Genomic DNA, 20,164 nt, shown 5'->3' with positions numbered 1-20,164 from the left:
CTAACATAATGATGCATTGTAGAGGACCTTGAGGGGCAGAGGCAGAGTAATAATTATTGGATTAGTCAGTTAAGATTTCAATTATACTACTAAGAAATTCTTGTTTTCATCTACAAGTTGTGTTTCCTTTTCACCCACAAACAACACTTTGAGCATAGCAAGAAGGAGCAGGAATCATGTCCTAGGCTTGGTTCTGACAGAGGGGGAAGGTAGCTATAAAAGATGGTGCTACAAGCCAGCACGCCAAAACCATCCTGCACAGAGCTAGGGCAACATGAGCTTTATAAAACTACAGTGCAAGGAGGGAAAGAGAAATGAGCAAAAGAAAGTCTTGAGTTCAGAGTAACAGCTGCAGCAATTACAGTACAAGCATACCTGCAGGCATGCCTCGGCGCTGCGTCGCTAGAGCTGAGCAAACGCATGTTTTGTTTCTCTTTCTGCATTGTTGTTTATGTTTTACCACCAGCAAAACTTGGTCTCCAAATGCTGCTTCAAGCTAAAGATATTGAAACATTTCCTGAAAGGGAAAAAAAAAAAAAAAAAAAAAAAAAAAAAAAAAAAAAACATATATATATATATATATATATATATAAAAACAGCTTTAGACTTTTCTTTTGAATAATTTCTAAATTTTGTCAAATTCAAAATCCACAAAATAGCTTTGGCTAAATAGAGTCTTCTGTTTCAGATGATAAGCTATTTGAAGGCAAATAACAAAAAAATTGCCTGGAGTGAGTTTTCTAACTACAAACACAATGTAACGTTTCTGATGTAGACCCAAAGACCACATTGGAAGAAGTCATACTCACCATGACTCCCTTTCTCTTGTTTCTCTGACCACAAATGTGACAAGGCAATGTGAGGGGAAACCTGGTATTCTTCTGACTGACAACAATACTAAAGATCAAATACTGTAGCACATGAAAGAGGCTAGTTTGTGCTCAGGGAAGCTGCAGTGGGACATTATGGGTCTTATTGGGCTCAGTTCCCTGAAACACACAAATGAACAAAACCAAACCGAACTAAACAAAATTGGTTCATTTTCTCCAAGCAATAGCCTCCAAGACATGCCATGCCTGTTGAGAGTCCACGTGGCCAGAGACCCACCAGACACTGAGCACTCACGACGGGAAGGAAACCATCTTAACATACAGAGACTTGGGACCAACGGTGAGACCCACAGCATAGTTTTCCTTGTGACTGACATTATGTGGTCACCCTGGTAATTTGGGGTACACTATCATCATGCAGGTATCACCTCAGTGTAGATGTTCCCAACAGAGTAGCACTTAAATACAATTATTGGCAGTGGCTTCAGCCATGGTTCTTGGCTTTTTCAGGATCTCATGCCTCCATGAGGGAAGCACCTCTGTGTGATTCCTGCATCATCTCCCCTTGTCCTTAATGCAAACTTTGCTGCCTAGTATACTGTCAGCAGACACACAAGGAGGGGAAAAGATCTGCCCCACATGGAAGGGGTGAGCTGTGGGGAAATGATAACAAGTCAAATAATTGTTATTACTTCTGAGGAAGACAGTCTCCTCAGAATCTTCCTCTTTCATCAAAAGGGCACAAGGGAGATGTGGAATATTGAATATTACAGTTGTGTTCTGAAGTGATGGCAGTAAGCTTTTTATTTTTTCCTTTTTTTCCCCTCCATTATTAGGGCATATGAAATCTTTATTGAGGTTGAAAAGATGAGATGTTCGCTGAAAAAGCCTCAAATTTTAGTCAAAGCCAAGACAAGTGGAGGGATACTAGGCTAGAGTTTGAAAGTTTATAGGCTTTTGTGGGGGGATTTGCTTTTATAGGATTTAAAGTTAATAGGATTTTGTGGGGGGTGTGGTTTTTGGAATTCTGTGTTGTTTTTTTTTGTTTGTTTGTTTGTTTGTTTTGTTTGTTTGTTTGTAGGAAGCAAATGCCCCTTTAAAGAATAAATAAATAAAATTAGCCAGGTGATGAAAAGCTTCTGGGTTCCTCTAGGGTACTTGCTGTCCTACATGGGCTGTTCTGAATGCTTAAATTCAAGGGAAGAACAGACAGAAAAATCTATTATTAAATACACAGAACTAAATACATGGTGCTAAAATACATTATTAAAGTCAAAGAAAATGCATTTGGCCCTGCAACAAAAGTGGTTGGAGAGTATTTGGGGGAAATACCATGTATGCTTGTCCTTCACTGATGCCTGGTCACCCACCAGAGGCCATTGCCAGAGGTTACAGGAGGACATGGGGCTACCTGCACTTTCAGCCTGACCCAAGGCATCCCTCCCCATGCTATATGCAGCACCCTGAGCAGCGCAGAAACTGCTGCCACCCCATCTCACTCAGATAAGGGATAAGAAACAAAGCCGCATGGCAAATCTGTGGCAAACTGGAACTACAAATGACCTGTCTAACATCCACACAAGGCTCCAAGTTCTCTCTCCCCCCCCTCAATGTATCACAAAACGTGGATTTCAGGAAACAAGAGTCTCCAGAAACACCCGGTATAACCTCAGGAGACACTGAAATCCTAAATGAGAGTGAGGCAAGCATCACTCTTGGAGTAATCCCACCGCAGTTTGTTTGCTTGAAGGTGTTTACCACCAGCCCCGTGCCTTCGCATACCAGTTGCTGCTGCTCCTCCAGGCAGCTAGTTACTTATCTGCTCTTCAAATACTATTTATTACTGACTCGTTCCCAAGGTGATTCAATTAAGAAGTCAAAGAAGCAGCCGCACAGCTCACGAGGCAGTAAAGAATTTCTCTTACGGTACAGTTTGCCATGTGTTCTTCTCTCCTGTATGTAATGGGAATAATAGGACGCAGTAAACTGCACTAAGGCAATAAACATCTGTTACAATTATTTAAATGCCTTAGATCAGCTTCATTGTTTAATTGCCTGCAAAGAAAGCCATTTAATACCCTTATATATTCTTTCCCTGCCAGAAACACTACCCCTTAAACAGAAGATAAAACATTTAAAAATGCAAACATTTCTTATGATCCTGCATTACAGCTGCCATGCTGTAAAATATATCCCAGCGTCAGGTTTCCTCTGTTCAGCTCCTGCAGCCGAACACGGCTCTGTGGCTATGGAAAGTGTGGTAATGGGGTGCCCAGCACTGCTTCCTCATCACACCTTATTCCCTGCAGGAGGAAGGAAGAGAAATCATGTATCACTGTAGCAAAACAAAGCTATGCATACAGAGGAAACGAACACACAAAAACCCCAATTCAAGTGAGATTAAACGGGAGAATCTGGGAGCATTTGAGGCAAAGCCAAGGAAAGCAATTAAATCAATCCCGTTGCTCAGTGCTGACTTGATATGTTTTGTGCTCTGCAAATACGTGCCTGTGAAACCCCTGGGTATCACAGAGGCTTCAAAAGCTCAGGGAAGAGTATTGCTGGCCACAGGTACCACTGGGAAAAGGCCTGTTGTCTTGTACATCACAGCCTGCTCCAGGAGGTCCAGGTCCACAACTCCCAGGTCCCAGGTGTTAGAAGGAGCTGGAGCAAACCCACTGATGCTGGTCCACGTGTGGTGTCCCACAGAGGTGCCACCCAGAGGAACGGGGGAAGATGAGTGTTACAAGGTGAGAGAGAAAATTGTGCCTGGTGAAATGCGGCTGTTTTAAAGCAAGATGTTTGCTTTTAGTGCAGTGTTAGGCTTATGTTGTGGAAGTTATTACCACGTCGTTACGTACACAACTACCTCTGACAAGCCACCTATTAAAGCAGAAACTTGGCGACTAAGACATATCAGAGCTAAAACCACCCACACAATTCTCTTACTTCAGCTCCTTTGAGTTGAAATGTAGGCTTTAATTACACGATCGTAGGCCATATTTTTATACAGAGCCCTTGTCTTCCTCTGTGAATTGCTAAATGTTTCTGTTTATTTTTAGCCTGCTACTATAATGTACATCCCTTATCCTTATTTACCTCATGTCTTCCAAAGCCTGCCTCAAGCATAAAATTGGTGTTTTCCTCCCAGCTGTTTCCACGGCAGCATCTCGTACCCTGAAAGTACTAAGGATTCCTTACAGTGTGGCTGAGATACATAGGGATTGCTTCCCTCACGCTGCTAACAAAAGGCCAAGAGATGGGGAAACTTCAGAACAGGCCTTTGGAAAGCGTCCGTGAATTTTGAATACCCAGGCTGAGATCCTGGTTCATTTTCCAGAGCACTGATCCTTCTCCCAGAGCATCACATAGACCAAGCTCCCACCGTGCCATCTGCAGGTGGCTTTTCTCTAAAAACAAGTCCCGTCTGCCTTACCTCGGACATGCAGAAAACGAGAAGCATGCACTTTGTGGTCAACTTTTCCGTTTAAGGGATAGAAACCAAGTCTGTGGCCGAGCGAGAGACAGAACCTAGCTCTCCACAAAGGCGTCGAGCCGCCCCTCTGAGACCATTTTACAACTTTCTGGAGTATCCTGCCTCATTCATTATGCATTTCCAGCCTTCTCCAGCAAGAAAAGAGAGTCCTCCAGTCAACAAATGACTTCAGTATTACAGCCCTGCTCTATTTCATTAGTTTCTTCTGCTGTCCTCTTGGGCACTGACTCAGGCAGCCATCTGCAGGAAAAATAACAGAACGTGATATTTTTAATTAAAGTCTGCATTGCTATGCACACAAAAGACAAAGCTACAGTTATATTGCATTGCTCTGCCCTAGCTCCTGGGAGTTAGGACTTGAGCACAAAGCATTCTTCCCATCCTAAGGTAGGAGACCTTCAGCTTTCTAAAATGACTGGAAACCAGGAGTTTGGTTATGTAGGAGTATGTTAGCACATGTGTGGCCCCTCAGCCTGCAAAAAGCTGCTCTGCAGAGAGGATTTTGTGCCAGAGCTAGGGGAGTAGCTCTGCCACTGCACAGGTTGTGGATTACACGGTGTCCTATCAGAAGGAAACGACCCATGTGCAGAAGCTGGCACTGGATTCCTGATGCCTTTGCTGTCAAAAACACGAGTCCAGGCAATAAATGCCCCCCTGTTCAGGAAACAAGGCATAAACCTATGTAAGTGTGCAAGTATATATAAATGCAGGGAATGATAATTTTCAAACACATTTAAAAACTGGCATGGTGGGCAGAAAGCAGCATTTTCAATTACTAGATGAGCAACTGCATGGCCCTGGGACCACCGTGATCTTCTTCCCCAGTTCAACAGTGTTGTAACTTCACATTCGTGGCTCCATGCCCTGCAGAAGACCTCTTCCTTAGCCACTGACCCATTGACTTGTTTCTTCTACCATGAACAGTCTGGGGAAGACTTGAGCTAGCTGAAATATGCAGAGGGGAAAACTGGTGAAATAAAGAATCAAAAATTCAGATTTACTTTTTTTTCCTGAGAGGACAAAAAGACAACCAACAACGACAATAACAAAAGCAAATGAGAAAGCTAAATATCTGAGCAGCAGAACTAGTATTTCTTTCCTGTGGATGTGTCAGACCTCCCATAAACTCTCTTCTCCTAGGTGCAATAGCTCCTACAGCCTACTCTCATTTGTCTTTGATAGCACCAAGAACAGCTGTGGTGGCTGGTCCAGAGATACTTGTAAGCAGGTTGGCAAGCCAGCCCCCACCCCAAGGCCCTGACAACTGTTGGCAAGGATGTTCAGTAAGATCTGGCACTTTCTTCTCTTTTTCTCATTGGTTCTCCCTAGGACCTCAATGGAGACTCGACTTTTTCAGGACTTATGTCCCTTTCAAATGAGGCTGAAACCAGCCAACAAGGACAGTCAGTCAGGGACGTGTCATATAAGCCTTGGGAGGCCAGACTGAAAAACTGGCCAGCTCTCAAATCCCAGAAGCATGCCTTCGGTTCAACACTGCATGTGGTACCCGCATGGCTGAATCAGGGAGATGCTGACACTGCAGCTATTAATATCTGCATAAAATTAATAAACCTAGGTTAATTCCCTCCTCTTCTCGCCTATAAACTTAGCCCAGCACAACACTGTTGAAAACAAACCCCCTTAATGCTAGGTTTTTGCTGTAATTGGAACTCATACTTAAGATGACAGACTTTTTTCGGGGAGGCAGTCCCTAAATCAAAGATGCACAAAGGACTTGGCACCACTGTTTAGTCTGACAGCCTTTGCATCTCTCCCAGGCATCAGGGTTGGCATCTTCGCTTAATGGGCCTCATGCTTTTTGTCCTAGCCCTACGAAGCCTCAGGCTTTCAGGGGGAAGAGGCTCAAAGAGTCTCCCTGCACCTCGGCAGCCATGCGAGAGCCATAATCAGAGCTTGTCTGCTGGTGCAATCAATACCCCAAAAGCCCACATTAGAGACAGATTCAAATCAGAGGGAAAATAACTTGTCAACCAAAGCAAACTCTGTGAAAGCTACTGCTTTTCAAAACACAGAGGAGCTACTGCTGTGCTCTCCATCTGGTAGAAACGATAAATCAATAGATATTCAATTTGCCCTGAAAAAGGGAAGAGAAAGGTTTCCAGCATGAACATGTCTATTATTTCATCAGCTATTCTGTTTGCACATTTCAGATGGAAACTTGGCCAGAGCAGTCTGGGAGCTCTGAGCACTGTCAGTTTTGCTAGAGTGCATTTAGCCACAAAAAATAAACCCTGACGAAGCAGGATCCTAGTCAGCTAATTAAATCAGGTTGCCATGTTGAGAATAGCTGCAGCCCCCAAAATGAGCAAAACCTCATTCAGACAGACAGAGGCTTTAGACCAAATGTTGTTTTTCTTTCCCATCTGTTAAAAATAAACCCTGCGGAATGACATGCCAGTTCATAAAAGTCCATCCTGCTGGAATATTAATCAGTGCACTGCATTTGATATTTATCTCCCTGTAAACGTTGCCGGTCTCTCTGCATTTTCTCCTGTTGGAAGAACCCTAACTTTGCAGTTTCATCACCTTCTTGCAAAAATCGCCTTTGTTACTGCTAAACAAACACAGAGCTTTATAGGTTTTTCAGCGGTTTCAGGCAATGTGATCTCTGCTCCTAAATGGAACACAGTTGAGGTTTCGTGTATGTGGTTAAACTGACCGTGAAGAGAGGGAAAGAAATGAAAAAGCAAAAGAAAGCAAGCCATGTCCTCCTGCGGAGAGAGGAGAACAGCTCTGCATAGGTATTCACTGGGGTTTGGACCGAGGGGGGAGAAAAACAGTGCAGGGTGCATCCCATCGGGAGGAAAAGGATACAGGAACTCAGGGGAGGGCAGAGCAGAGAGGTGTTTGGACCAGAGAGACACCAACACCTCAGCAGTGCAGCTGAGACGGGATCTGTGCAGGAACCCCACCAGAGGAGCACCTGCCTGCAAGTAGGCTGCTCTGCTGGCAAACTCACACCTCCGGCTGATGACTCTGGCTTGATTTCAGCCCACTTCTCCCACTCCATGATCTCCTCCTCTAATGTCATTTCAGTTAATGTGCTAATGGTTCTACCAGGAGAGCAAGCCAGGGTTATGATAAGGACCAAATTTTCCATTTGCCTGCTTTGCACACCCCCAAAAGCCACGTGTTAAAACTCCACACCTACACGGTCCTACCACGCTGGGCAATGTGCCACCCAGGGAAACTTCATAAGGCAAAATCAAGCTAATGACCTTCACTAAATTTTAATGAGAATCATCTTACCTGAGTGCTCATTTCCTCGGTCAGGCATGGGCTGTCAAAGACTCAAAGCTGGCTTGAAACCTGCATTACACCTGTAAATATTCAATCACAAGCCTAAGATTATCCATACTTCCTCATCACACTCCTAAAACATTCATCGTATAAATTAGCTTAAAGAGAAGGCTTGGTCAGAATTTCAATTAGAGGGAACAGAAACGTAAAGTCAATTGCAAAAAAAAAATAAAAATAAAAAAATAAATAAATCACAGGCTGGTACCAAAACAGCAGGAAAGCAAAAGTAAAGTCATGGAATAAAACTTCCAGAAGTGCCTGTGTTTCCTAGGGTGTTGACACGGTCAGGAGGCTTAGTTTCACTGTAAATCCATGGGAGCTGGTCCCACTAGACCAGAGTCTTCCTCCGTGACACGGTTTGCCCCGAGCACTAGTGCTGGTGCACTACAATGCACGGTGGCTGGGGAGGGCTCCAGGGGTCCACGGCCACCCATCTCCAGCCTGTAAGACTCCAGAAGTGACTTCTTAGGGGGCTGTGCAAGGAATATAAGGGAGGATTTAAACAGGTGCCTGGGCAACATGCAAGCTTTCCTTCTGCCAGGGCTGGACCACAGCAGAGCCTCCCTGGGGCAGCCAGGGGAAACTGGCTGTGTTTTACCTGGAGTTTCCATCACCAATAACTGCATGCTCTTAACAACACCCGATAACGTTGCTTTTTGGGCTGCACAACACTAAAAGCTCACCAGTGTGAACAATGTTTGGAAGAACCTGCCTGGGATTTTTTAAGTGCCATGAAGACGGGGACAGAGGGACGAGTTTCCCTTGTTTCCATGCCAATGACTTTTTGTCTCAGGTGTTTATCAAAGTTTATACAGGCTGAGCAGGCACCGCCTGGGTTAGAGACAAGGTGGCGTTTGCCCAGTCCAGCCTAGTCCTGCATGAGATGCAGAGTGCCCGCAGTTTTAATAAAAAGCACTAGATGGGAGTAAAACATCGAGCTAAGTCTGCCCGAGAAGCAGCAGGAAGGCATTCCCAGGCAGGGCGAGCGAGCAGAAGGTGCTGCTGGGAAGCTGTGTCTTATTCTGATGCAGCTCCAGAGCCTCCTCAAGTAACTCAAAATAAATGTGTCTGCCTAAAGTAACTCAAAATAAATGTGTCTGGAAGTGCTGCCATAAATCTGAGCGCACGGACAAGTAGGCAGAACCTCCCTGACACAACGCAGGGAGCTGGCTGGCTGTCCACATACGGTTGCTGCAATTAGAGGGAAATAGAGGGTCACTTCATAGACTAAACATTTTCCTTCCTGGGGTAAGTGTCTAGGTGCTGGTGGGTGGTGCTGGCTCCCAGCTGTAGGTGCTACCTGTCATATAAAAAGCATTGGAAACTGCCCAGCAGAAGTCACACAGGGAGGGCCAGGAGGCTAGAAACTTGGCAGTGGGGCGATTTTGTAGGGTTTGGTTTAAAAGAAGCAGGCACCAAAGCAGGGGGATGTTTGTCAATTTGCAGAGCAGACTTGCAGAAGGCACCTAAGGAAGGATTGAAACCTAACCTGCACCTCCTGGGCAGCACACAAGGGGTCTGCAATGCTGCCTCTTCCTCCTCCTCCTCCAAGCCCATCACCAGGGGAGACCAGTGCTTTCTCTACCTTTCCCAAATGACAAAGCAACTTTTGAATGAATCCTCTCAATTCCCAGACGCACAAAAGAGGATGAGCTCACCCCCAAGATATGTCAGTGGTGTTTGTAACACTCCTCCTCTCCTTTTCCCAATAAGAAAATATTATATCTGCGTTGGTTTGTTTTTTCCCCTAAAATAGATAGATAAATAGATAGATAGATAGATGGATAGATGGATAAAAACCCAGCAACTTTGGTGCTGTTGATGTGACCTTAGTGTTGATGAGAAATATCCAGGACAGTCTTTTGACAGAAACCCCCCCAGCTCCTAGTAGCTTAGCATCTCTCTGTGTGTAGGTGTTCTCCAAGCACTGAAGTCAATCAAGCACAATACCCCACAGCTGGCCCAAACCCTGCACAGTTCAGTACTTATGAGATAAGGCAGAAGGTCCTGTGGGCACTTCAGCATCCTCACCCTTTTTCCTCCCAATTTCAGCACAGACAGGCCCTTCCCTTGGGCACACAGTTACACAGGCCCTCCCATTTAGCTCTCCAGATGGACCTCCCAGATCAAAGACTCCCAGTTCCCTCCTGCAACACTGCTCCACTGCTTCAGAAACAGCCTGCCCCACAGCTCTTTCTATGGAGAAACCAAAGCAGCTGGGCTATAAGTTTCATTCGTTGCCAATTTGGGCTGGGTTGGCCAACTCAGAGGAAGGGGAAATTCAGCACTCTGCTCCACCACCTGCACTTCAGATTCTTTTGGGCAAAAGCCCAAGTCCAATGCTGGGAAGCACCTACAAGGAGTGGTCAGAAAATCAGGCAAGGGAACATCAAACCCCTTACAGACTCCAGCTAGGACTATTCAGGGTCCATTTCCAGCTCTGCCTTAAGTGCCCAGAGCCACTTCAGTGCCAAGGTCAGCACACTGATGGGCATAACCCATGCTGCTGGGAATGCTGAGCTGGTGCAGGATTCCCTCTCCTCCCCTCTCTGCTTCATTCCCATCCCTTCCTCTCCTTTTTAGTGACATTTCCCTCTTGCACTGTGTCCCTTTCCCATACTCATCCTCCTTGCCTTCCACCTTGGGTTGCTCTGGCTGTACCATCATCACTGTGAGGCCACCAAGCCTAGCAAAAGGCTGGATCAATACATGCTGGCAGCTCTGCACCTGCTGCCCTGGCAGTACCCTGAGTCCCTTCCCCTCCGCTGAAACCAAACGAAACCCTGCTCCAAGTGAAAGCCAGCAGATGCTTAACCAACACCTCCTGTGATGTTTGACAGCAGAGCCCCCCTCCAACACCAGCTGGCACACAAGGCGGCTGCAGATATTTTGCTGGTGTCCCAAGTAACTGGCACTTTGAGCAATCTGTCACTGAGGGGCAATGTTGGACTAAGGGCTGGGGTGGGGAAAGAGAGCAGCAGCTCACAGGAGGCAGAACCAAAAGCACTGGTTAAATAACCTTCAGCATCAGAAAAGGCCAGGATGCTTTTGTGCAGCCAGGGCCAGCCTCTCGCGAGGAGATGGGCCAGGAGGTAATGCACTCCGGTTGTTTACTCGAAGTTCAGTTGTCCTCCACCAGTGTTAAATACTTCTTCATCTTCTCGGGGCATAAATGATGGGACGTACTGGCACGAAACAGTGACACTAAAAGCTAAATCCATTAAGGGATGGTTTGCGGGGAGGGGGGGAAGCGCTACCATGCATCTCGCATTATCATATAACATAGGAAATAGAGAGGAAATGGCCTCTTCGATTCTCCAAAGCTGCAATTTGGCGATCCTCAGCAGCCTTATCTCGCACAGAGATTAGAGCCGGGCAAATAAATCAGAGCAGTGAAATCAATGCACGCATTCCTTCTTCCTGTTCACAAAGAGGGAGGGAGGCTGGGGTAGTACCAGGCAGCCAGGTTAATGCATGCATTCAGGGGCCAGAATAACCAAATGAGTATTTGTGCACACATGCCCCGAGTTATTGATTACACATAAGTCTATCTGCAAAGAATATTCCTCTGAATAGTTTGTAGCTCTGATGAGACACTGGACCTCGGAGGCTAACTGTGGGGACTATGATTAAAAATATTTGCTCCAGCCCAGCCTACCAAGTGTTTTGGTTTAGCTGCCCCTGTGTAAAAGCTCCTCTGCTGCAAAATGCTGAGGGTGCCTCACAGGTCAGTGCTCGCCCCGTTGCACCAGGCCAGCTGAACACAGGCAGCATTGTCCCGTCTGCCACCCGCCTGGATGGCCCCACTCCACGGGTCGCTTGAGACCCTGCCTAAAAATCCTGAGAAGATTGCTTTCAGCCACGAGAAAAAGCACTGCAATTAAAAATCATAAAAAACACCGGGAATATAAAGCTAATAGGTAGAAATATGGGCACCATCCAGGCAAAGATCCTGGCTGGTGATTTGCCAGCGTGTTTGTAAGTGCAGCTATATCACCACTGCTCTGCATCCCGCGACAAACAAGGTTAACGTGAGACTGGGTTTAGTGCAAGCATTGTTCCAAAACCACAGAAAAAGGAAGTGTTTCCAAATCAGAGATTTGGTGTTGAGATTTTGGACTTATCCACTCTGCTCCAGGCCCTGTGTCTACAGCATTTTCTCATCAAGACGTGCAGAGAAGTGCAGGGCACAACCCACCCTCCCCAGCATCCCGCAAGAGGGATCCAAAATGGTTCCAAAAACGCACATGTAAACCCAGATATGGTCAGCTCAGAGATGTATTGCCATAGCCAAGCTCTCTGATCCAGTCAACCCCTGTGCCTGCATGCAGATTATCTCTCTAATCTTCTCTCCCCCTTTCCCAACCTGCAGACTGCTGCTGGCAAACGCACACACTGCTGCTGGCAAGCACGCCCTGCTTGGTCTCGCCTCTGACTGCTTGCTGTTTGCACCAGGGTTCTGCCTCGTGTTTGCCTGCAAAGCCCCTGGCAGGCATCAGCACGGCATAACCAAAGGGAAAGGCGCTGGGACCTGCTGCTCCTCATCGGCTGCAGCTTCCTCGGGTTGCTTCTTTGTCCAGGTTAATTAATTAAATATTGCCTCTTTTCATACCTCAGATAAATACTTATCCAGAAATATTACAAGGCAGCTGAATCCAGCACAAGTGCTGCTCCTGGCTCTGCAAACCACAGGCCTTGCCTTGCTAGAGGGAGCCATCCCAGCAGCATCGAAATCCGCCCAGCTTCTGCCCCCATCCCCAGCATGTGCAGAGCAACACAAACACAGCCACCTGAAACAGCTTCATCACATATCTATATTTTTTTTTCTCTCTTTGTGTTGTAGTTAAATGGGGAACTATTGGTGTCCTGATACAGAGCATTGCGGTGACGCCAGGTGTCCCTTGCTGCCATATGCCAGCTCTCCGTTGCATTGCCACACAGCTGGCTAAGAAAGAGTCCCACTGAAGGACAGCGTTTACTGGTGTAGCTTAGTGTAGTGTAATGGAGTATTCAAAAAAAAAAAAAAAAAAAAAAAAAAAAAAAAGGAAAGAAAAGAAAAAAGAGAAACCACAGCGCTTTTCAGGGGGATTCAGAATGTTCTATAACATTTTTGGAAGAAAAAAAAAAATACAACAAAACCTCCAGGACAAAGTGAAAAGGAAATCAAAAGCACACCCCAGCATGCAAACTCCTCTGTGCAATCCCACTGAGGCAGCAAGAACAGCTCATACTTGTCTGAGCTGGAAAGCAAAGTCTGCCAAGCCCTTTCCAAGGAAATTATTTCGGGGAAAGCTACCGAAGTCAGAATAACAGCAGCACCGCTGTTAAGTGCAGAGCAGATATTTTAGCTTGATTATGCCCTTTGCATCTCAGATCAGCCAAAAAGCAGCCAGCCTTGCCTTGGAAAGCAGCAGCGTGCAGCTACACATTGGAGCATGCAGGGAGAGCCTTGGTTAACTGTTCAGGGACAGCCCTGCTCAAGGAAGAAGAGCTTCACGATGCCATCAGCTCTTTACTGGGGCAGACAGCCTCTGATTAATAAGGCCTCATCCAGAAGAGTGTTAACTATTGGAACCATTGATAATTTAGCCTGGCGGTAAAAGCCCCCAAACACCCAGGGACTGCTTCTGTGAGCTCACTGAGCAGGGGCAGAAGCACAGCGGAGCCATGTGAAGGGAGGACACAGGAGACACGAAGCTGCCTGCTACTGCTGACCTGGGCCATGGCCTTTTCTTTTTCCCAGTGCACTCTTGGCCAAATGAGTTATGTCTTCGGATCTATTACACCTGCATTTATTCTTCAGCACCTTAGACTTGGCTTCTGCCTTTGGGAGCCAAGTGTCAACAGTAATCATGGAATCACAGAATATCCTGAGGTGGAAGGGACCCACAAGGGTCATCAGGGCCAGCTTCTGGCTCCACACAGGACTACCCAAAAATAAAACTCTATGTCTAAGAGCATTGTGCAAACACTTCTTGAACTCTGTCAGGCCATGACCACTGCCCTGGGGAGTCTGTCCCAGTGCCCGACCACCCTCTGGGTGCAGAAGCTTTCCCTCACACCCAGCCTGACCCTCCCATGTCACAGTGATGCTGGAACAATTAATTTTCCATAGCTTCTGCATCCTCCCTCTTTTTTAGAAGGGTACAAGGACACCTGACAGCCCTCCTCTGACACTGCAGCTGGGAATTGTATCTTGGGTTTAACCACGCAGAATGCTCCATCACCCTTACCTCGATGCTGTAAGTACACTGGCTGCCACATGAACCAACACCAGGAGCCTCGTCCACCTCTGGTCCTGGGCTTGCACAGGCATTTTATGGGTAACTGTGCCCCTATGCAGCCTGGCAAGGGTCATATGTTCAGAGATAGTTTTCTGACTACAAACAGCATAAAAAAAAATATTATTATATGTTTTTCTATATAATACTTTTATATATTTATTATATAACAAACAAAACAAAACAAACAAACAAACAAACAAAATCAAACCTTCAAAAGACAGAGTTAAGAAATACCAGCCAGAAATCTCAAAACCTTACTGTGGGAGCTCAAACTCTTCAACTTGCAGCAAGACAGTGGTCTTCCTTATTTTTTTCCTTCTTTTAAATCTGGCAAGCAACTTCCAGCTCTACCATAAAGACATGGAAGTGAGGCCAAAATGCAAGAGGACTTTGAGTGTTTTGTTGGTTGACTGTGATGCTCGAGGGTGGGATTTTTCTTATGTTTACTGCATATGAAACATTATCTTAAGAAAAAATTTGGGACATTTTCAAAGTTACTATGGTTTGTGGATAGAAATTGGCATGTCTGTTCCATCAGGCCCTTCAGATTGTTTGCCTCTAGAGTTCCCTATAAAATCACCTAACGTCACGATGGACGTATGACAATGTTTAGGTTGTCACTGCGATAATGTGTACGTTACTTCTGACAACTCATTGTTTTATTGAGGTTTCTCAAGATACCCTTTTCCCCAGCTAATCTTCCCCATGCCTCTTCCCCAAACCCAGAGGGCTGAACACCCCCCGGTCCCTATGTTCCCACGTGCAGCGTGTAGCTCCTCAATGTTTCTGCAGAAAGACTTACATTAAATAAAAGTGACCAAGAACCTGCGGGATGTCTGAATGGAAATACCCCTGCAAGTGCCAAGAAGAAGGGTAAGGGACCCAGAGGACTCCGTGGTGCTCTTCAGTCACAAAGTGAGATTGGCAAGGTGCTTCCAGGAGGACAGGTTTCCAAAGAAGGGCAGGCAGGGAACCTGAAGAAAAAGCAGAAACCAACCAACAGCAGCAGGAATTACCGGTGGCAAACGGTCCCAACATTTTGAAATATACTTCAAAATAAAAGAAAAAATTACTAAAGTAAAATAAGAAACTGACATTTGAAATGGAAAATCATTATGGACAGCCAGAGAGATCTGACATGGAGCATCAAGTCTGCAGCAAACAAGAGGCAGAAGAAACCCAGGCCAGCCATCAGCCCTGTCAGTGTTTCCCCGTGCTGGCACAATTGTTACTTTCCAGGTGAGGGATTGGAGTTGCTGCACTCATTTCCTCAGCAGCTATTTTCCTGGAACTCAGCAGAGTATTTCTTTCTCTTTCTCCCCAGCAGAAAAGCATGTGATGTTATTCAGCATGACAAGCCAGCTTTCCCATCATTTTAATTTCTTTCATGGCGAACCACCCCGCTTAGAAACACACAATGCCACACAATAGCATGTCAAAGGGCCTAACTGGGGTGCGGGCAACTCTTTCAGAGCGTGCCTAAGAGGGTGACATGTAATGCAGCTTTTTCATCATTTTCTTTTATTTCCCCCTCCTCGTGAGGCTTCCAGTCAAGTGACATTTTGTTTGATATTCACATCATTTCCCAATTACAGTTCTTCTAAATTCTTGTGAACAGCTGAATAATTCCTGGCATGGCTTTGTTACAGCTCATTTCACTGCATTAGCTTCCACTACCTTTCCTCTTTAGAGGCTGGATCTGGAGATTTAGTTCAAATCTCGCTCTCGCATGCAACCTTTCCTCTCCACTCCTGCTTTTACTGGAGCAGGTCTCTCATCTCAACTTCCATTTCACAACGTTTCTATCATGAGCCGGCTCAGTCTAATTCTCCCAGCACACAATAGCTAAGGGAAAGGTTAAGAGACACCCTTGTGATATAATTGTCACAGCTGCTCAGCACTGCTTACCTGAGGCACTCCTGAACAGGCAGAATCCTTACCAAGGAGAAGGATCAAGAGCAATAAAAATACTCTTAAGTTCAGGGCTCTGCAGCACACATCCACAACTGAAGGAGAGTAGTATGCTCAGGGCAATTCTTCTGGATCAACACATTTTTTATGCCTTTGAGAGGATGGATACTTGTTAAATGTTAGTCCTTCAAATATTAGTACTCACCAGTACCTTTATGCATATATCATAACCCACTGGACTCCACTGAGGCCCCTCTTTCGGGTTAAGACATTTACATGGAGTTGTTTTCTCTCCACACAGAGTTTGTTAGCCTAGAGACCAACCTAAATGGATTCAGGAGCCAAGAACCTCTGCAGACCAAGTGCTCATCAATCCGATTTCTCAGCCTTCCCTCCCTCCAAACTAAGAAAACTTGAGCTGGGCAAAAACAGAGGGGAAAATGACAAGCTCATGGAGAAGCTTGTGGTAACGCAAGAGTTCACTAACGTTATGCCCACCCAACACAGGATTTTGTGACTGTCAGCCACAATCCTACAAGCTGTTTCCATTACAAGTGAAAACCAGTTTTGCACGCCAGGACATCACTGATGCTCAGTGGGGCTTGAGTGGAGCTTCCTGGATCACCTCCACTTTAAACATAGCTTCTGGCACAGAAGCAGAGATGGACGCTCTCTCTACACTTACTCCCTCTATCTCATTGCAAAGGGACACCAAGGAAGAGCCTCCTGGGGTGTTGATCCTGAAGGTCTCACCTCCACAGAAGACTTTCCATTTGAAGACCAGCTGCAGTTATGTGTCCTGGGTCCCTGCTAACATCCAAAAAGCGGTCACACGTGCACAAACAAGCAGAAATTAGAGTGCTATAGCAGAACAAACAAGACAGAGGTGATCTTCAGCTATTTGCTTGTGTGTTTTTTTTTTCATACCTCCAAATTCAAGCCTGTCCCCAGCCCACCTGTGTGATCTGCAGCAGCACAAGGCATCCCAATTTGTGCTGCATGAACTATGTGTGGATGGGAATATTCCCTGAGAAGCAGATCAGGAGAAAACTGGGGCTGCCTCGCTAAGCCAGGCTACCAGCACCTGCACTTGGGTGATTTATTTTTTTTCCTTAGGAGATTGTGAAGAGCTTATTTGCCACCTGGGCCCAGTGGAAAAGGCCCCGGGTTTGGGAGTTAGGAGCCTTCAATTGCCATCTCAGCTGTGCCATTACTGCTGTGCAATGATTGGCAAGCAGGATCCTGCAACTGTGAAGCTGAAGAGCTGCAAAGACTGAGGTTCACACCAGTTCTCCCACTCAACCCTCATCCCTCCCTCACCGCCCTCATAAAATGAGTCCCTCCTCCCAGAGCTTATGGCCCAGCTCACACCTGGCTAAGCAGTGGAGATCTCCTTCCTTCCCCAGCCCAGAAGCTAAGCAAGGGCTGAGCTCTATCACGAGGTCACCTTTGCAGCCGGAGGCACATTTCTGAGAATGCCCCTGACCACAGAGTCCCCCCCCGTGCCTCGCTTCTGCTGTGCCGAGCCAAGAGCCTATAGATTTCCTGCTCTTAAAATACATTAACGTAATAAAAGTCAGAATTACACAGCCTGGAATTTGTGATTTACAGCCCTAGGCTAAACACAAGAAGAAATAAGAACATCCTGTGGCAACTCAAACAATCCGAGTCTATTATGCAGGGAGGTGAACTTTTTACCCTCAATGGAGGAGAAGAGCTATTGTGTCTATTAGAGCCAAAACAAAATTGACAGAGAAACATCTGCAATACTTTTCTTTTTCAAGAGAGGATAGATCAACATTACTAATGACTGGCCTCAGCAGCTGTCCTGTCTAATTACCAGCTGCTCTTAGACATTATTGTCTAATATTAATACCAGCGGAATCCCTTATTACATTCAGTGTATCATGATGTCATGTCTGGCTTCTCGTCTGTCTTCTCCACGTCTGCGTGGTTAACCTGGAGCAATATCACTCCCTGCCTCCAGACTGAGGTGGAATAGTCAGAGGCTCTGTGCTGAAGATGGTTTTCAGAAAAGCCCCATAGGGCAAGCCAGGCATTGTAGATGTTCAGTGTTCACTCTATGATCAGCTTTATTCTGTCCAGAGTCTCTCCTTTTTTCACATCCACAACAGTATTTAATCTTTAATCAAGCACAACCCCAGTGACCACCTAATGAAGTTGAATTCTTATGGGGTTTGGCCTGAAGAAAATCGCTCTCACTGTCACTGACTGAAAGACTTATATCAACAGCCAGATCTAACACCTGGGTCATGAATCTTTAGCACCCAAGAGAAGTAATGCAGGCAGAAGATCTCCTTTCAAGCCTACGTACCATCATGGCAGGGCTGTGCTTTCCTGTTAGCTTCAACAAGGGAAAACAGGAGGGAATCTCACTGCATTTAAATGGACGTTTCTAACAATGTTTCTGAAGTGAAGCAGTCCCATTCAGGGAGAGGTCTGAGGCTAAAGATTACACTGTACTATTTGTTTGAGGTATAAAAACACCAGGGAATTGTGTGTTGGGGTGTTAACTCAAGGTCTATGTGCTGTCTTGAGGGCAATGTAGGCTTTAAGTATTGCCTCGAGACTATATAAAAATAAAATATTGTACTAATCTCTAGATTAAACAAAAGGCAGACAATGGGAGCTTGTCTTTTCTTGCCAGCATGTTTCAGCAGTCAAATACCCTTACAGGTGTGTTCATCTGGGTGAGAGGGGAGCCGGGTCTTGTCTTTGAGGCTGAGTCACATTTTGTCTTCCTGCTGGTATCAGAGCCCTTGTAAAGCTTCTAGAACACGTGTCCTGTTTCCACAAATGTAGATATAAATGGGCACCCTTGTCTTGTTGCAACTGCTCGTGGGTTTCTTTTTTGGAGAGATTAGCCCTTCATCCCTTCACCCGTGCCACCTCAGCCCTCCTTCATCACACTTACAGCAGCTGCTGCTGCATCACTTCAGACACCAGGTCTTTCTCCCCCAGGGTACAAAATCCACGACCACCTCCCCCTTCAGATAGGGCCACTTTAGTCACAGAAAGTGCTTCCAGGAAGACTAATGACAGGAAATGGGCCCAAGCAATGATGCTTTGCATATAGAGAAGCTCTTATTGTAAGGATCTCCTCAGCTTTTCCATTAAATAATATTCAGAGGAAGTACTGGTCACAAACATACTCCACCATAACTGGTAAAACAGTCACATTTACACTATTTGTGGCTTGTGTGTTTGTTTGTTTGTTTTTAAGTGGATTAAGCAGTAACAAGCAAAGAACAACTAAGTAGTAAGACTGATCAAGAGCATATATGCATCTGAATGTTTCCTTTAGCTGATTTTTCCTTGTACAAAAAAACACTAGGATTCCTGCCAATAACAAACAACATAGACCATGGGCATTATGGAAAGTAAAATGGGGAAGACAAATAGAAATTGTTTTATATCAACTCTCACATTTCAGTTCTTCTGAGGAAGCACAACAATCCCCCAGAAAGCAGAAGGTGAGGGTTTTCGTAACATTTAACTGTTTTCTGAAGTGTGGTACCTAGACAAGAAGTACGGTACAGTGGTGAAAGAAAACTAAACCGTGAAGCTGGTAGCAGCTGGAAAGTTCAACAAACCTGGCAAGGATTTGAGTTCAGACTTAACACAATACTGGAGGCTGCTGGGTCTCCAGCCAGCACGTGGCAGCAGCACGGAGCTCCCTGCTCTCCCTGGTCCTGCATTTCTGAGGCAGCCACTGCACTTTCCTGCATTGGTTCGTGGTCTTCCACACATCTGAGAGGATGTACTTTTAAAATGTTTACAGCTACTGAAGTAGTATTACAGGACTAATAAATACCATTTTTTCCTTCCAATGATTTTCCTTAAATTTCTGAGTTCAGGACAGCAGCTGCAAGGCAGAGTGGCTATTATATTTTATTTTTTTTTTCTTGAGGAGCAAAAGAACTGAATATCTCTGCAATTACTGAAGTCCCCATCACTAGTGTTTTACACTAATTTCAGTCCATCTTAACCACACTCAGATTTGTCATCTCCTTTCAGCACAAGAACAAGGTGTGCCCCGTTTGCTGAGGAGGGAGCACACCGGCATCGAGAAGGGGAGCAAGATGCCACGGTGGGATCAGCCATTTCATCCCCCTGAGCCCAGCCGACTCTGACCAAGGCCTCATGGCAGGTCTCAGGAGATGAGGCCTGAGGAGCAGTGCTGCTTTTCTTCCCCCAGGGCTTCTCTGCAGGCTGGCAATCCTTCCCTGCAAGCTTCTGTGTTTGCTCCTGATAGCTGTGAGGGAAATCTGAGCAGGTGGGGCCGCTTACGGAGAGCTAGG

General features: G+C 45.8%; 1 long non-coding RNA gene across 3 annotated transcripts; it reads right to left on the bottom strand.

Annotated features, from left to right (window-relative positions):
* Positions 1 to 650: 650 nt before the first annotated feature.
* LOC106019085 (uncharacterized) lies at positions 651 to 17,005 on the bottom strand. Of its 3 annotated transcripts, XR_005263039.2 has the most exons (8): positions 16,799 to 17,005; positions 16,596 to 16,703; positions 15,840 to 15,993; positions 14,734 to 14,905; positions 13,881 to 14,027; positions 7,597 to 7,667; positions 4,267 to 4,566; positions 651 to 3,133 (listed from the first exon to the last, which is right to left on the bottom strand). It is a non-coding gene; the product is annotated as an uncharacterized lncRNA (long non-coding RNA). The 3 variants fall into 3 exon arrangements; XR_002405025.4 differs by lacking the exon at positions 651 to 3,133 and having other exon boundaries at positions 3,176 to 4,566; positions 16,596 to 16,652; positions 16,770 to 17,004; XR_001193643.5 differs by lacking the exon at positions 651 to 3,133 and having other exon boundaries at positions 3,176 to 4,566; positions 16,799 to 17,004.
* Between the last annotated feature and the right edge of the window lie 3,159 nt (positions 17,006 to 20,164).

Source organism: Anas platyrhynchos, chromosome 2 (genome assembly GCF_047663525.1).
Source record: "Anas platyrhynchos isolate ZD024472 breed Pekin duck chromosome 2, IASCAAS_PekinDuck_T2T, whole genome shotgun sequence".
NCBI classification, from domain to species: domain Eukaryota; kingdom Metazoa; phylum Chordata; class Aves; order Anseriformes; family Anatidae; genus Anas; species Anas platyrhynchos.
Note: the sequence above shows the minus strand (reverse complement) of the source record. Positions and strands in the feature narration are given on the sequence as shown.